Raw genomic sequence first — 19,319 nt, forward strand, 5'->3', positions numbered from 1 at the left:
CTTTGTGTGTGTGTTTATGTGTTTGAGTGTGAGCAAGATCTGCTTTGCCTTGGATTTCCAAGCACCTGGATATCCACCTTCAGACACTTGTTTTATCCTAATTTTAGATGGTTATAATCTATGCCTTTTATATCCATGCCCACCTTTCTCTGGGACTATATCTACATGTCCCCTAACCATAGCCCAATGAAACTGCATTATTTGCATGATAGAAGTGTACTTTTACTGTACCTCTTACCACAGCATAACTAACCCACTTTTCTCTTCATAGCAGAACTTGCCTATAACAATACGTGCTGTTCTTCCAAATGAAATATAGCCTTCAGCTTAGCTTCCATCTCAGTTTTATACCTAAAGGCCAGTATCTGAAAGAACCATAGAGCACTTGAAAGAACTTCCAGAAACAAGGTATCTTAAGGGAGAAATTCCAAGTGGGATGTGAAATCTAGATTTGCCCTCGGACATAGAGACAATATGTCTAAGCTGGAAGACAGAATCCTACCTGAGGACTGACATTTGAGTTGTGGAGTTGTCAGCACTGTGGGCTGCTGACTCTGGCTCCCACTTTGGAATGGATCTTGCAGATCCATTTCATGGTTCACAATTTCATGCTATGCTTCACTCATCGAGTCCCCCATGTTCTACCTTGTGCAAAGAGCAACCTGTCTCAATCTTCAGGATAAGAACTCATGTGTGACATAGAGGAAGTGCTAAAATATCAATAGTTTCCCAGCCAGTGGCAGTGTCTGGTTTACAGAAAGGGGATGGCTGGGAGGAGTGAGTCATGAGAAATGTTTTTTGGCCTTAGATACTTACTTGCATGTTTTAGAGCCTTCCACTCAGATGCTTCAGGGAAATATTGGTCTTACCCTCTTTGAGGAGAGGATTGTGAAGAGGGGATAGTATCGATTCTGTAAAGATCCCTGTGTCCCATATTTTTGTGTCAGCCCAAGCCACTACATGTATTGGTTCTCTCTTGGTCTAGAAACTATTTGGACCTCTTAGTATATTTCCATTTTCCATTATGGCTCTGCATAAATATAATGACCCATCTTTTTACTGCTTATTTTAAGGAATCCATTGGCTTCCAGGTCCCATAACAGTGAGGAAAAGAAATAATGTCAGTTGTATTAGTTCCTTATTATTGCTGTCTATTTACCACAAACTTCATAGCTTGAAACAATACAAATTTGTTATTTTACATTGCTGGAGATCAGAAGCCCATATTGGGTCTCACTGGGCTAAAAGTTAGGGGCTGGAAAGTCTGCATTTCTTTCTGGAGGTTCTAGAGAAGAATTTATTTTCATACCTCCTCAAGCTTCTTAGAGGCCACTAGCCTTCCTAAGCCTTTAGACCACTTCCCCCATCTTCAAAGTCAGCATTGTTGCATTTTTCTCTGACTGTCCATTTGTAGTCACAGTTCTCTCTGACTCGTCCACTTCCCTCTGCCACTGTAAGGACCATTGGGATTACCGTGGGCATACTCAGATAATCCAGGATAATCTTATTTTAAAATCAGCTGGTCAGGAACCTTATCCCATTTTTTTATGTCACCTAACATATTCACAGGTCCTGGGAATTAGCCATATTTGGGGGGTTAGGCATGATTCTGCCTACCACATCAGTCAAGCCAGTCACCCCCCACAGCTTACCTCCAGCTCTGCCTATTACAGGCAGGTATATCTGCTGTCAATTTTCGTTACTTGCTTCTTGCAGTATCATTAGAATATAAGCACCGATGTCAGGCCTGTCATTTTTCTAGTTTTCAATGTTTTCAGTGTTCACTTGATCAACATCTCAATTTCCATCTGTTTTTCATATATTGTGTTTAGTCCTCCTAGAATTCTGTTGCCTGGAGACACTCACAGGATTGGAAACATGTCAACAAACCTGGAGAGATGTCGGACTTTACTTGGAAATGTGAAATCTGTGTTTTATGTCAGATAACATAGTCTGGAGAAAAAGATACAAGTATGTAAAGGGGCTGCCCTTCCGAGAAGTAGTTAAGGGAAGTGAGATGTTTTTTACTTGTGGTAGTTAAAAGATTTATCTCAGTGACTAAATAGCACAGCCTAAAACAGGCACTTTGTAAGCTGTCATTTTTATCCTTTTTAAGGAAGCAGAGTTATGATGGCTTTAAAGAAGGTGTAGAATTGTAGATTGAACTATTTAATTATTATATTCAAAAGCAGCAGGTGTATGGTACAAATAAAACTGTGGACTAACAAGAATTCACTGGTTGTCACTTCTGTAAAAACAAAGGAAGAGCACTAAGCAATTACATAGTTTGGTGCTGTCTATCCAAGCACAACGATTCTTGTTGATTGTCTCTAGCAATTAACATTTTCCATTTCACAAAGCAATTATTTATATTCCTTTTGTCCTAATGGATTTTATTAATCACATCTATCAACCATACAAACAGCATTTATTAACTCTGGCAGTAAAACATTTAAAAGGTTGCATTTATTTCTTAATCAGAGAGGCAAATACTAATTGAGGAAATCTCTAGAAACCAGGTCTTTCTGTGTGGATTAGGTGATATTGGCAGCCCAGAAAGGGAGTAATGAAACAATCTCTGCAGAAATCAGTTCTGGTTCTCGCTGAACTCCCCATCTGGATTTCTCTGTTAAGTGCCCCAACCTCCTTCAAAATCATGCATTAAGGATCTCTGTGTGATAGATGGCTGCAATTAAAAAAAAATTACCATCTGCTCTTTGTAAGTCACTATCCTAGATGTTAGAAAGATACATGTAGATGGTTAAGAAATCATAAATGTCTTCAAAAATTTTGAGGATGAGAAAAATCCTTGCAGCTAAAACAGAATGAAGGTAAAGTGAAGTATGACTGAGTGGTGCAAAAATGCTCTAGGTAGGAATGGATCAAGTGAAAGTAAGAGGAATTAATTCCTGGAGGCTAAGATGATCTCCCAGAACCATCTTGAGTTTAACTGATGGTTAGGTTTATGAAGGAGCAGCATTGTGGCTGGGCAATGAAGGACATATGGAATTTTGATATGTTGAGATAGGAACAGGGGTTGGCAGAGGCAACATAGTTCAAAAGGAAGAAAGAGTGAGAAGTAATGCAGGGTTGAGAAGTTCCGAGGTATATTCAGGAAATGGTAAATGGGAGCAACAGTCTCCACCTGCTCTTTCTTTATCCACAGATGTCTCTGGACACCATTCCTCACGTTGTAGCCATGCTAATCTTTCAAAAAAAAATGCAGATATGGGGCATCTGAGTGGCTCAGTTAGGCAGCTGCCTTCAGCTCAGGTCATGATCCCACCCTGGGATCAAGCCCCGCATTGGGCTTTCTGCTCAGCGGAGAGCCTGCTTCTCCCTCTGCCTGCCACTCTGCCTATCTGTGCTCTCTCTCTCTATCTCTCTGTCAAATAAATAAATAAAATCTTTAAAAAAAAATGCAGATATGATCCTGACCTTCTGCATCTTAGAAACCTTCAATGGTTTCCAATTGCTCTCAATTAAGATTGATAAAGATTCAATAAAGCCTTAAACTACCCCCACACGTACATGACCTGGCCCAAATCAAAACTTCCAGCCTCATCACTTATTTCCACTTATATTAGGACCCCTAGTAACATGCTTTAAACCACTGCATATATTGACTTTCATTGGTACAGAACCCACATGGTCTCACTGCTATTCTCCATCTTTTCACCTACCTCTATACAGGTATTACGATTCAGCTTTCTATAGTTGTCTTTCATCCTGACTGGGCAATTGAGGATTCTTTAGGGCTCTAACTGCAAAGTAGTAAGCATATTTTATATCCTCAAGGGACGGAGTCTGCTCCTTACTACCTTAAGATGTCCTCACTTGTTTTTCTCTTCTACTTAGAATGATCTCATTCCCTCTAATACCTCCTCATCTTTAGAGCTGAGCCTAACCCTCATTTCCTCAGGGCACTTCTTTGACACTTGAAGACTTGATTAAGTCCTTTGGTTATATGACTTTGAGGCAGTTGTATGTCTCCTTTTCTCATTAGAATTCCAACTAAAAACAAACTTTGAAAATTGTCTGCAATATTTAACTTGCCATCAAGATGGTTACTCTATGTTGCAAGAGACTGCATATGTCTTGTTAAAATTGTATTCTGTGTAGTGCCGTAGTGCCTGGCAACTGGTAAGTCCCAAATAAATGTTATTAGATAAATGAATGTATGAACAAATGAGGATTAGGAGGACAGGCTAGATCCTGACTGAGAAGGACCTTGAGCTCACTGCTAAGGATTTTGTGTAGAAAATAGGAGGACATCTATATTTGTAAAAATATTTGTAGGCTGAAACTAATGTTTGGATGTGAAAGGGTAGGGCTTTCAATATATTATAACTCCCTTTTAATCCAGGCCTGAGTCCTAAATCAATTCAATATATACAGATATTCAGATATAGAATATACAGATATTCAAGTTCTCGTTTTCCACTTCTTCCCTTGTCTGTTCTCTATGTCAACAGTTTTCCTTATGGAAATTCTCTTTTTCTAGCTCCATCAGCCTGTCTTCCTTTATTGTATTTGCATTTTTCTATTGTTTGTTTTCTAATAGTAACAATGAAGTATTTTTTCCCTCAAACTCCAGCCGCTCCTTATTTCTCTGGGCAGGTATTTGATTCCTTTTAAATTGTCTTTCTTATCTTTTTTATTTGCAACATTTTAATTTTTATTTGGCACTTTTAGAAAAAAATGTTGTGGTAAGATCACTTAACGTGAGATCTACCCACTTAACAGATTAAATATACAACATAGTGTTGACATCTATGCACAGTGTTGTACCAGATCTCTAGAACCTATTCACCTTGCATAATTGTAATTTTACACCTGTTGGTTAGCAGCTCCCCATTACCCCTGACCCTGCCTCTGGCAAACACAATTCTATGGTTTGCTTCTATGAGTTTGACCATTTTAGATATCTTGAAAGTAGAATCATATGGTATTTTTTCCTCTGTGACTGGCATATTTCTCTTAGCATAATGTCCTTTAGGTTTATCCATGTTGTGGCATATTGTAGGAATTCCTTCTTTTTTAAGGCTGAATAATATTTAATATGTATATACCACATTTCTTAATCTGTTCATGTGTCAATGGACATTTAGGTTGTTCCCACATTTTGGCTTTTGTGAATAGTGCTGCAATGAACATGAGAGTGTTAATATGTCTTTGAGGTCCTGATTTCAGTTCTTTTGCCTAAGTAGCCAGAAGGGGGACAGCTGGATCCTATGTAGTTCTGTTTTTAGTTTTTTGAGGAAACTTCATACTATTTTCAATGGCAGCAGAATTATTTTGCATTATTACCAACAGTGTACTTGAGTTCCATTTTCTTTACATCTTCACCAACATATGTTGTTTCTTTTGTTTTTATTGATAATAGCCATGCTAATAGAGGTGAAGTTCTAGCTCATTGTGACTTTGATTTGCATTTCTGTAATGATTGATGACTTTGAACATCTTTTCATATACCTGCTGGCTATTTGTGTGTCTTCTTTGAAGAAATGTCTATTCTAGTCCTTAGCACACTTTATAATTGTATTATTTGTATATTGCTATTGTTATAGTTGTTCTTTCTACATTTTGGAAATTATGGTTTGGAAAAATGGTTTACAAACATTTTCTCCTATCCTGTAAATTGCCTTTTTACTCTATTGATTGTTTTCTTTACACTGCAAAAGCTTTTTAATTTGATGTAGGCCTGCTTGTCTATTTTTGCTTTATTGCCTTACTTTTGATGTCATAGCCATAAAATCATTGTCAAGGCCAATGTCATAAGGATTTTCCCCCATGTTTTCTACTAGGAATTTTATAGTTCTTAGTCTTACATTTACATCTCTAATCCATTTTGATTTGATTTTTGTGTAGGATATAAGATAAAGGTCCAATTTCATACTTTTGCATGTGATTATCCAATTTATCCAACACCATTGTTGAAGAGAAGATCCTTTCCTCACTGTGTATTCTTGGCACCTTTGTCAAAGATCAGTTGACTATATAAACATAGATTTATTTCTGATCTCTTGATTCTGCTCCAATAGTCTATATATCTGACTTTATGCAAGTACAATAGTGTTTTAATTATAGTAGATTTGTAATATATATTGACATCAGGAACTGTGATGCCATTAGCTTTGTTCTTCCTTTTTTAAGGTTGTTTTGGCTATTCAGAGTTTTTTGTGGTTCCATATGAATTTAAGGATTGTTTTTTTCTGTGTCTATAAACATGCCATTTGAATTTTTGTAGAGATTGCATGAAATCAGATCTCTGAGCAGTATGGAAATTTTAACAATATTAAGTTCCTATACATGAATATGGGATGTCTATTTATTTGTTTATGTCTTCTTTAATTTCTTTCATCAATGTTTTATAGTTTTCAGTGTATAAGTTCTTCATTTCCTTATTCTTCTTGATCCCATTATGAATGGGATTACTCTCCTAATTTCCTTTTCAGATAGTTCATTGTTTGTGTTTAGAAATGTAGCTAATTAATATGCATCCTTATATTTATTGCAGCATTACTTACAATAGCCAAGATATGAAAGTGACCTAAGTGTCCATCAATAGACAAATGATAAAGAAAATGGAGTATGTGTACACACACACACACACACAGAGGAATATTATGCAGCTATTAAAATAGATGATATTGTGCTATCTGGGACAACATGAGTAGACCTAGAGGGTATTATGCTAAGTGAAATAAGTCAGACTAAGACAAATACCCTATGATTCTACTCATAAGTGGAATCTAAAAAATATAAACAAAAACCCACAAATGAATAAACAAACCAAAAGCAAAATCAGACCTATAAATACAGAGAACAAACTAATGGTTGCCAGAGAGGAAGGGGGGAGGGAGGTTGGGAAAAAATGGGTGAAGGGGAGTGGGAGATACAGGTTTCCAGTTATAGAATGAATAAGTCACCAGAATAAAAGGCACAGCATAAGGAATACAGTCAATGATATTGTAATAGTGACATAACGAGACAGATGGTAGCTACACTTGTGGTAAATGTAGCATCATATATAAACTTGTCAAATCACTAATTTGTATACCTTAAACTAGTGTAATGTTGTGTGTCAACTATACTCAAATAAAAAAAAAGAAACACAACTGATTTTTTTTTTTTAAAGATTTTATTTATTTATCAGAGAGAGAGAGACAGAGGCAGGCAGAGGGAGAAGCAGGCTCCTTGCTGAGCAAGGAGTCCGATATGGGACTCGATCCCAGGACCCTGGGATCATGACCTGAGCTGAAGGCAGAGGCTTAACCGACTGAGCCACCCAGGCATCCCCACAACTGATTTTTTGTATGTTGATTTTGTACCCTGAACTTTACTGAATTCTTTTATCAGTTCTTTTTTTTTTTTTTAAAGATTTTATTTATTTATTTGAGAGAGAGAGAATGAGAGAGAGCACATGAGAGAGGGGAGGGTCAGAGGGAGAAGCAGACTCCCTGCCGAGCAGGAAGCCCGATGCGGGACTCGATCCAGGGACTCCAGGATCATGACCTGAGCCGAAGGCAGTCGCTTAACCAACTGAGCCACCCAGGCGCCCTCTTTTATCAGTTCTAATAGTTTTTTTTTTTTTTTTGGAGTCCTTAGGGTTTACTGCATATAAGATCATGTTGTCACCTGAAAACAAACAGTTTTATTTCTTCCTTTCTGTTTAGGATGCTTTTCTTTCTTTTTCTTGCCTGATTCCTCTGGTTAAAACTTCCAGTACTATGTTGAATAGAAGTGGTGAGAGTGGATATCCTTGTCTTGTTCTTGATATTAGTGGAAAAGATTTCAGCCTTTTATTGTTGAGTATGTTACCAACAGGCTTTCATATATGGCCTTTATTATGTTGACTTAATTTCCCCTCTACTCCTAAATTGTTGAGAATTTTTATCATAAAAAGATATTTTATTAGATGCTTTTTCTGCATCCATCAAGATGATCATGTGATTTTTATTTTATAGTCTGTTATATGGTGTATCACATTAATTAATTTGCATATGTGTAACCATCCTTGCATCCAAAAGATAAATCCCACTTGATCATGCTGTATGATCTTTTAAATGTGCTGTTGAATTTAATTTGCTAGTATTTTGTTGAAAATTTTTACATCTGTATTTATCAGGGATATTGGCCGATAGTTTTCTTTTCCTGTAGTATCTTTGTCTGGCTTTGGTATCAAGGAAATTTTGGCCTCATAAAATGGAAATGTTTGAAAGTGTTCTCTCCTCCTCAATTTTTTGGAAAGAGTTTGAGAAGCATCAGCCTTAATTCTTCTTTAAATGTTTGGTCAAATTTACCTGTGAAACCATTTGTCAGGAGATTTTTTTCATTGCTGATACAATCTCCATTGTAGTCATAGATCTGTTCAGAGTTTCTATTTCTTCATGATTTAATCTTTGTAGGTTGTAGGTTTCTAAGGATGTATCCATTTCTTCTAGGTTATTCCATTTTCTGGCATGTAATTGTTCATAGTAGTCTTTTATGATTTTTTTTTTTATTGTTTTTGGGGCATCAGTTGTGATGTCTCCAATTTATTTCTGATTTTGAGTAATCCCTCTTTTTTTCTAGCTAAAGTTTTGTCAGTTTTATTTATCTTTTCAAAAAAACCCCTCTTAGTTTTATTTATTTTTTAAAAATTGTTTTTCTATTCTCTAATTTATTTCTGTTCTAATCTTTATTACTTACTTCTGCTAACTAGATTTGGTTTATTCTTGCCTTTTTCTTTTTTTTAAGTTCCTTGTGATGTGAAGTTATTTATTTGAGATCTAATTTTTTTAAAAGATTTTATTTATTTATTTGACAGAGAGAGACACAGCAAGAGAGGGAATACAAGCAGGGGGATGGGAGAGGGAGAAGCTGGCTTCCCGCTGAGCAGGGAGCCTGATGCGGGGCTTGATCCCAGGACCCTGGGATCGTGACCTGAGCTGAAGGCAGATGCTTAATGACTGAGCCACCCTGGTGTCCCGAGATCTATCTCATTTTTTAATGTAGGCATTTATTGCTATAAACGTCCCTCTTAGATCTACTTTTGCCAAAATCTTTAAGTTTTGGTATGTTGTATTTTCATTTATATCAAGATATTCTCTAATTTCTATTTTTATATCTTTTATGATCCACTGGTTATTCAAAAGTGTATTGTTTTATTTCCACATATTTATGAATTTTCCACTTTTCCTTCTGTTCTTGATTTCTAGTTTCATTTCATTGTGGTCAGAGAAGATACTTGGTATAATTTCAATCTTTTAAAATTCACTAAGACTTGTTTTGTGAATTAATGTGATTTATCCTGCAGAATGTTCTTTGTGTACTTGTGAAGAATGTATTTTCTGCTGCTATTAGTAGAATGTTCTGTATATCTGTTAGGTCCATTTTATCTATAGTATTAAAACCCACTGTTTGTTATTTCCTGTCTGGTTGTCCTATCCATTATTGATATTGGGATATTGAAGTCTCCTAACATTATCATATTGCTGCCTGTTTTTCCCTTCAGTTCTGTTAATGTTTGCTTTATATATTTAGGTGCTATGATGGTGGGTGCATTCATATTTATAATTAACATATCTCCTTCGTAAATTGACACTTATTATTATCTAATGTTCTTCATCTCCTATGACTTAAAGCCAATAGCCATGAGCCTTATATGAAATATCCTACAATTATAGCAGTCTATTTTAAACAGATAATAACTTAACTTCTATTGCATACAAAAATCTCTATACACTTCCTCCATCAATAACTTTGTTATTGATTTCACAATTTACATGTATTTATATAGTGTATCCATTAACATATATTTTACTTATAGTTATTTTTAATACTTTTTGTTTTAACTTTTATGCCAGAACTAAAAGTAATTTACCCACCACTATTACAGTAACATGGTATTTTGTCTTTGCCAATATATTTACCTTTACCAATGAGTTTTATATTTTTTATGTTATCATCATTTCATTTCAAATTGAAGAACTCCTTTTAGTGTTTTTTTGAAAGCAGTTTTGGTGATGATGAACTCCTTCAGCTTTTGTTTATCTGGGGAAGTCTTTATCCTTCCTTCATTTTTGAAAAGCAGTTTTGCCAGGTAGAGTATTCTTGGTTGAGAATTTTATTCCCCCTCTCAACACATTGAATATAGCACACTTCTTTCTATTCTGGAAAGTGTCAGAAAAACCCCCTAGTGGTCTTTTGGGCTTTCCTTATATGTGACATATCACTTTTCTCTTGCTGCTTTTAAAATGATTTGTCTTTGACTTTTCACGATTTTATTATAATGGTCCTCAGTGTGGATTTCTTTAGTTCATCTTATTTGGAATCTTTGAAGTTTTCTGGATTTGGATATACATTTTCTCTTCCAGATTTGGGAATTTTTCAGACAATTCCTTGAATAAGCTTTATAGTCCTTTCTCTCTTTTTCTCTGAGACTCCTATAGTGTGTTAATAATCTACTTGATAGAGCCTCAAAAATCCCTTAAAGCTATCTTCATTCTTTTTTATTTTGTTTTTCTTTCTGTTTCTCTGACTGGATTATTTCAAATGACCTATCTTTGAATTCATGGTTCTTTCTCCTATTTGCTTTAGGCTGTTGTTAAACCTCTCTATTGATTTTTCTAGTTAATTTATTATGTTCTTCAGTTCCAGAATTTTTCTTTGGTTCTTTTCAAAATTTCCTCTCTGTTAAAATCTCCCTTTGCTCATGTATTGCTCTTTTGAGGTCATTGATCATTTTTATGTAATTTGAATTCTCTACCCAGTAAAATATATCCAATTAGAGTTTGTTTCTTTGTTTTATCTTGTTACTTTTTTTGGGGGGGGGGCTCAGTTTTCTTGACTCTTTGTTGGTATCTACACATTCAAGAAACTGCCACTTCTCCCAGTCTTCCCAAATTGGCTTCATATAGGTAAAAGTCATCAATTAATTTGGTGTGAGCTTTTGTAGGCCTCTCAAATGCTAGTCCAAATTGCCATTTTTGTTCTTTGCTGCCCCCAGGTGTCTAAAGTATGCCAGGTCCCATCATTGCTCTGAGACAAGCAAGACAGAAACCAATATTTCAAGTAGCTCCCAGAGAAGTTGGAATCTGGGTGTGGTGTCCAACTCCTTCTCTCTTCAAAGAGAAGCCAGTAGACTTTATTGCCTACTCATTATTGTGCTAAACTGAGGAGAGGAACTGAGGCAAGTGCCTGCCTACTAGTCCAAATCACCACTTTGCTTTCTGTAGCTCCCAGGGAACTAGCCTAAGCTAAGTCTGTCAACTCAATACAAACCAGATAGAAGATAGTTCTCAGGCTCCACCTGGAAAAGTTGGGGCATTATATGTGTAGTTTAACTCCTTTGCTCCTCATAGGGAAGCTGGGAGCTGTAGTGTATTACCACTCACTCTATCATGATCCAGAAAGAAGAGCTGTGCTGAGTGCTCACATGCTATTTCTAACTGCTACTTTGTTCTCTGTAGCTCCCAGGAACTAGTATACACCAGGCCCCATCAGCTCTCCAAGAAGGCAAGATAGAAGTCAATCCTGTAGGTAGCACCCAGACAAAGTTGGGATGCTAGATATGCAATCCAACTCATTCATTCCTGAAGGAGAAGTTGGGAACTGGGGGCTCCCTCCCAGTCATGGAACACTGTGATAGGGGCAGGGATTTTGGTGTGAGGGTGTCTCTGCTTTTAGTACTGGTATGTGTGTTGCTACTTTCACACTTGTCTGGGGTGCAGTAGCCTCTTAGCTACTTTCTGGATTTTTCACAAAGGGAACTAATCCATTTGTTGCTATTGAATTAATTGGTGTTTCTCTGGGGTGAAGAAGAGTCTAGGACTTCCTATTAACAATCTTGGTGATGTCACTCCCCTGGAACATTTTTATTGAGTTATTTCTCTGGTTAACCTTCTGTTGGTAGAAGCCTTAATTTCCAGTCCCTTAAATATAAAAGCATGGCAACTTCTGAGTTTAATTAACACATTTGAGGCTGTCTGGTTCAACATTGTCCTTAAGAACCTGGACAAAGAGCAGTTTTTTCTCTTGGCCTTGGAGGTAATTAAAAACATGAAAGAGGAATGGAATTCAAAGCAGGTCATCTAGCATTACCTATCTCTATTGGATAAAAATAATTTAAGCCTCAACTTCTAATATTCTATAGCACTTATAGATTTTAGACAACTTTGCATTTTGAAGTCCTCGTCTCCAGATGCATATCTGACCAAAACCCCCAATAAAACAGTAACTGAGAATTCACTTTTTGTAAAGTGAGCTTTCCCTGGGACTAAAAGAGTCTCTTTGCTAATATACCTTGTAGCCACTCTAATGATGGCACAGGTACCTGAAGAAGTCAAGATCAAGGTGCAGGGACCGTATGTCAAGACTCCTGCATGTCAGGCCTATCGAATTCTATGCCGTAGCCTAGACTTGTTGGGGCCCATTGCAGGTACAAGCAGCCAGTAGCCTGTGATGCACACTGTCAAAGCTGTAGGACTCTGCCAACTTCAAAATTTCACACAAATTATATTTAGCAGAGTCAAATTCCTACATTTCTGTTCAGTTTGGACAAGAAAGAAATCATCTCCACAATCATAAAAATCAGCTACCTGGGACAACAGAGCCACTGCAAGTTACTAAGGCTAAAACCACTCAATACGGATCTTACGTTAATGCCTAACGTCATTGTCCTAGGTCGTACCAATTATTTGGCTCTCAAATTCTACTCCTTATCTTTTCTAAAATTTTCCAGCCAATGTTCCAATGTTTGTATCTTAGGAGCTCTACTAAATAAAACTTGTTTTTGTTCTGTGTCTGAATTGTGAACTATTTAAGAGGTACAAGAATTTAGCAGATAAAGATAAAAATGTGAAATTATTGCTGAGATTAGCCACATTGAGAAATGTGGTTTACATATTCCACCCCCCCACCACACACACACACCCTCAAGAGAAAAAAGATCCAAGACTTTCCCACACAGGCAGAGCCTGTTCCAATAAAGTTAACCCAGTTCGGAGAGAGCAGACTAGACTGTACCTTGACGCAGACAACTCTGATGTCTCTCTCTCTCTCACATACATACACAGGCAGGGAAGAGAGAGTGGAACCATATCAGTAAAATATTTTTCCTATTTGAAAATCACTCCTCCTGCTCTAGGGAGCAATGAATGAAACATGGCTCAAAGTACAAGTAACATGAAGAATGGGAAAGTGATGTTCCCTTCTAATGGTGGGAACAGAGAGTCACACTATGGCCCTAAAATAAAAGGTCTTAGCTACTAGAAGTACCTACCCTCATAGCACTGTCTAGGTTGAAGTAAGAATATTGGTTATTGACTGGATCATAGAGTGGAGACAGACATCAGGGGAATGATGTGGGAAACATCCTCATCTGAGATGAAAGTTGTCAGGTTAATCTGCTACAGTTTACTGGGGGAAGTCAAGCCCTAAAGAGCAACTGACCCTAGAAAGATAAAATGTACTAAGAATCCTTTTATACCTAGAGGAAAGTGTCACTGGCAACATATCCTTTGACTATGATTGACAAACCAGGGTTTTATGTTGAATTTGGAGAAGCCAGGTAACTCTTACTCTGAGGACTAAACTCTTAACCTCAGATCATTGCTGCCTTGCTGAATCTGTCCACTAATATAAGGATATCCTAATGTTTTGAAATAGAAAAACTATGAATCTATTGCCTAAAATTGAGAATTCACCCTCATTTTGATATTCCCTTCCCTCAGGCAGCTTAGGTCTTTTCTAAAAGTACTGGACGGTGAATAATTATATATTTGGTGTAAATGTTTCAGATCTGGATAAAGACTTGGATAAAGTCTTTACATGCTGCCTTTTTTTTTTTTTTAAATCTTTGTGTAGTTCTAATAGATTCTTCATACAATTGTTCTATTTATAAGTGGTATTACCAGAGAAAGATTGTCTTTCACTATTGGAAATACTTAGTATTTCCTTGACACTTGGATACACATATAACAACACAATTGTTGGCTTTGAGATCATATCTAGAATTAAAAGTAGTTCTCACTTTAAATTCCAAAAACAAGTGTCAACCTTGTTAATGCCTTATCACCTTTATAGGATTGAATAGGCAAGATTTTACATAAAATAAAGGAAACATAAACAGCAGTTTGTCAAGACAGAAACATTGCTAATGTGTGACAGACTCCTTTGTCGTCCCTCCAGAAAGACAATATTCAAAATTTCACAGGATTAATTGTGGGTTTATAATATTCACTGAATTTAGGATGTGAGAAGGTATTTATTGGGAGCAGTATTATCTTTGAAGATCAAGGTTTCCTCTCTTCAGTAACAAAAACATCCTGCTTTGTTTAGAGAAATCAAATGAAGGCTTTAGAAGAAAAAATGTTATTGATAATCATCATCCATTTCAACCTCACCTGTGGCAGGGGTATGTTGAATGACTTACTAGGGATGTGACTTTTACTTAACAGTCTATCTGGAAGAATTGAAAAGTGAATGTGGATGGTTAGCATGAATAAAACTGTGATTTGAGATGATTACTCTATTTATTCTAAATCAGGCTGATTTAGAAAGTAAGAGTTTAGAGGCAATTGTGACTCTTGTTTTTGTTGACCTGGGACTTTCCCAACCAACCAACATTCTGGTGACAGATTCCAATGTCCTTGCCCTTACTCTAATCACATGGTAGGAATACAACCCAGGAAGGCCAAGTGTTTTTCTACCTGGAACTGGCACAGATGGCATCCTAAATCTTGGGTCATATCACCAGAGGGATGTACATCAGAAACTGTCAATTCTAGTACCCAATCTTCCTGGTTACACTGACAGATTCAGAGGTGAACACATGGGACAAGAAAACCAACATAAGTCTTCTCCAAGAGTTTTTCTAATTAGACCTAGAGAAAAACAATCTCTTGTTTTTTAGATCTCATGTACTGATAGTGTATCAGACAATGTTCCCATTCTCCTCACTATGGCAAAAGCTTGTTATGCAGTAGAGAATAAAGTGAATATTCTGAGGTGCAGCAGGAGAGAGAAAGATGAGAGTGAGAACACATGAATGCAAACATGAGGCTTAATGGTGTTTAAATTTCTGTCCTTTACATGGTTCAGTTTTGTACAGTAATACTTTTCTGCCATTATTTATTTGTTTTTAAGACAATTACATAGAAAGGGCTAACTAAAAAGCAATACAGCCTCAAGATCTTATAATTCTTCTCAAGAGCTGAAAGACAAATGCACATAATTCTATTTGCCCAACAGGAATGAGGAGTGTTGAAATGATTCCTGAGTCCTCAAAATGTGAATTTTCTAAAAGAGGGGAGGGACGTGGTTACCTAGACAATGGAGCACTCTGTGTGAATCCAGGGCTCTGTGAGGGCACATACTTCATGCAAAAAATAGCAACTGGTTTTTGTGGCAAGATTTGTGGCGGGGGGGGGGGACAGAGGGATAAGATCATAAAATAAATCATTTGTTGTACTTTACCTTATTTTGAAAATAATGATGCACCACTGAAGACTTTTCCAAGTGGAAGAGGGTCATGTTCTAATATGTATTTGAGATAAATGATCCTATCTTGTAACATGGGGTATAAGTAGAAGAGGCTGATGTGAAGGAAAGGAGGCCACTTAGGAGTGATTAAAATAGCTGAGGTAATAAACAATACAATGTATAATATAATAATAGTATAGTCATGTACAAAGATTGTTGGCGAGGCTGGAGAAGAAAATACAGATTCAAAGAACCATGAAGACACAAAGATTTTGCCGCTGATTGAGAATGGTCATATATAGACAAGAGGAATAGAGGGTGGTTTAGGGACAAGTGGGAATAGGGGAAAAAGGTAATACATTTGGTTTTAGTCTTTTTGTACAACTTGTTCTTATGGTAATTCCAGATGGATAGTTCTAGAAAGTGGGAGGAAATGTAGAACTTATATTTAGGGTGGAGGTTACACATTAGAGAAATATTAGCAAAAATAAATTTTTAGTTGCCTCTATGAGATACAAATTTCAAAACAGATTATTGAGTAGAAAGGGAAGAAGTAAAAAATATTGTAATCAATTCTTTAAAACTGCCTAGATGATAAGTATTGAAAGGAGATTTTACCGGATCCTGAAAGGATAGAGCACAGCCTACTATTTTTCTCTCCTCCCCACCCATAGTGTGGACTTAAATTTCTTTCAAAGAAGAGCCATCTAGTCATTAACATTTCCTTATATGGCAGTGAATAGATGGGTAGTCTAAGTTCTTCTTAAGTTCAACAGAGTTGGTCCCAGCATGATCTGAGTTTCTCCAATTTGGTGCATGATCTGAGTTTCTCCAATTTGGTGCAATCACCTGCAGCTGTATGACGCCCTGAGCTGGGCATTTCAGTCATCTGCTCCTGCTTTTTGTGTGGGCATGTGTGGTTTGCATGTATGTGCTCATGTGTATACATGTGTGTCTTGTGTGTTCACAGCATGTGTAAGCATGTGTGTACACATGTAGGTATATGTGTGATCTCTTTCTTCCAAACTAAAATTACCTGAAATTAAATGCAAGAATCAGTCGATCTAGTTATTAGATGAATTAACTTGGCTAAGATCTAAAACTCTTAAATGATGTTGCAAGGTAACCATAAAGATGTGATTCCAATATGAAATATTTTTTGAAACTGTGTTAAAGACTCAGTATGCTGCTTAAAATGTAACTGAGTAGAGCATGCCTAACTTAAACTAAAATTATGATGCTATGTTTCAAGTAGATACTTAATAAACCAAATATACCAGCTTCAGTACCCTTGAGAAGGCTCATATAATTAGGACAGATGTTTTTCCCAGTTACTAATAATTTTCACTGAATTTTATTAGGGGTCTTATCAAATTTTTACCCCTTTAATGATTAATCAAACTATACTCTAAATACAGATATATATCTTCTGGTTCTAGCTGGTTGTTCAAAATGTTGAGGTTCTAATTTTCAGAAATTGCTGCTTTCTTTTTGGCCATTAATATATGGAAATAAATGCTGTTGTTCAGAGTTCTAGTAGCTTACACAATTAATACTTAGATGTTTAAAAATACATTTTTCATATTCTCCATTATACACAAGTATTTCTCTGTATTCTTTTGTAACAAGAGAGAAATGACGGCTCTTGAATACCAATGTGTAAGAGTGCGGTGTGTGTGCATGCCATTACAGTATATCCTATGGAGTCTGTGTTCATTACTCAATAAATCAAGTGTCAAGGATAATTTCTATGAGCACATGGCATGCATAACTAAGTTCATTATGGTAATACAAAAAGCTAGATGATAAGTATTTATAATTCTATAAAGACTGCCTTTTCCTCAAGCGAATCTAATCAGTATTTCAATCACATTATCTAAATCAGGTGCATGATAGATTGACGAGCTGTATCTATAAGTCTATCACACCATGCCTGAATTTTCTTTCTCTTATTAACTTTAAATTCCTGGGATAATTATTAATTTCATTGGCCATGACATATACAAAATACAGTACATTCCTTACATAGATGTTATTGTTGTAAATATCACGACACATACAAAGCAAGTCTTGAGATAAATTAATTAAATGGTTGGCTAAAATACAAAGTGGGAAATATTTCTATGTTAGATACTTGGGAGTATGAGATAATCTGAATATTAAGAATTGATAAATCTGTATATTATAAAGATGCTATTTATATAGTTACAGTCATTAGCAAGTGCTACATTGTCTTTAGTATTCAGTTATAGATAAGGGACTAAAGACCTAGAACATACCAAAAATATATTATTTATCCTCTGCTTTTATTTCTGGCAGTTTGTTTTCACTGGTACCTGAGCATGAGCATGCAGCAGGCACAGCAGGGCAGCATTTCTTCACCCAAAGAAAAAAATCACGAGAATGATATACCACATGCTTTATAAATAAGAAACTGAATTATGCACTTAATAAACAATAGAAAATAGTATTAATCATATAAATGTTTTCAAAATTAAAGAAATAGAATTATAATTACAAAAATTATTCCATTTTAAGGATTAATTTCTAGCTAATGTCTTTGTTTTGCCCAATTCTCTCTTTATATACCTGTTGTATTAGTTATCCACTACTATGCAACAAATTACTTCAACATTTAATGACTTAGAACAACAAACGTGTATTATGTCCCAGTTTCTGTGGGTATGAAATCCTGGTGTGGCTTAGCTGGGTGACTCTGGCTCAAGATCTCTAACATGGTTGCAGGCAAGCTGTTGACCAGAGCTTCAGTCATCTCAAGATTCATTTCCATGACTATGAAGACATTGTTGGAAGAAATGAATAATAAGAATAATGAGTGATGAATAATGAATCCATAAATCCAGTTCATACACCAGGAGAGAAAATTACACAAGGGAATAATTGACAGAAGCCTTGAGGTCGTTGGAAGTTATATTAGAGGCTGCCTACCATATCTGTTAGCTCTCTTTAAGAAATTTCTCATCTAGTTAGGTTATTGGGAGGCATCATAGTTACTATATAAACATAAATTTACCATAATATCCACAAGTTCTTGAATCCTATGTCAGAAGAGTACTGAATTGTCCCTTCGAACTCTTCATGGTTCTCACCTGTCCTCTCATTCTCCTCAGACGTGTCTAACTTTCACCATGCTCCTCAATCTCCTGCTGGCTCCCCTGCTTCTTCTCTCAGTAGGTGGTTGCACATTCCTATTTCTAAGAGAAAATAAAGTTCATCAAGCATTTAATCATTAACATTCTCCACTTCCTACCATATCCCCAGTACACAGATTGGTAAGGACATGTGTTCTTTCCTACTTCTTTCTCTCCGCATTTCAGAGGAAGATTTTATTTCTCTTCTTGTAACTTTAGCCAGTCCTTTTGGGGTTGGTAGAAGCAGCTCAGCTGTTTTCAATAATGAATTAGAGTTCCCCAAGCCTGCCTGAAGAGATGAACCATTTAGGTTGCTCTCTTCCCTGGAAATTTGGATTTGTTGGGTTGGGTCGTGAACCTAGGAATTTTCATTTTAGTCAGGACAGCAGGTGATTCTTATCTTCAGATAAGTTTCAAAAGCACTGAGTAGCATCATTTAAGAGTAAGACTATTTATTAAATACTCATCTTGGGGAATGAATTTACTAACTACTACGGGGAATATAAAATTATGTATTAGTAGGACCTGTCCCAAAATTAATTTCTAAGAGATGAAACAAAACATTTCCTGAGTGAAAATAGATAAGATGAAAACAGAATTATGAACACATTTTAGTTACAAAGTGTTGGAGTCATTGAGTGAATTAAGTGATTGCAATCTGCTGGGCTTTCTTAGGGTAGATGTTCATAGAAAGTTGCC

Source organism: Neomonachus schauinslandi, chromosome 2, assembly GCF_002201575.2.
Source record: "Neomonachus schauinslandi chromosome 2, ASM220157v2, whole genome shotgun sequence".
Lineage (NCBI taxonomy): Eukaryota > Metazoa > Chordata > Mammalia > Carnivora > Phocidae > Neomonachus > Neomonachus schauinslandi.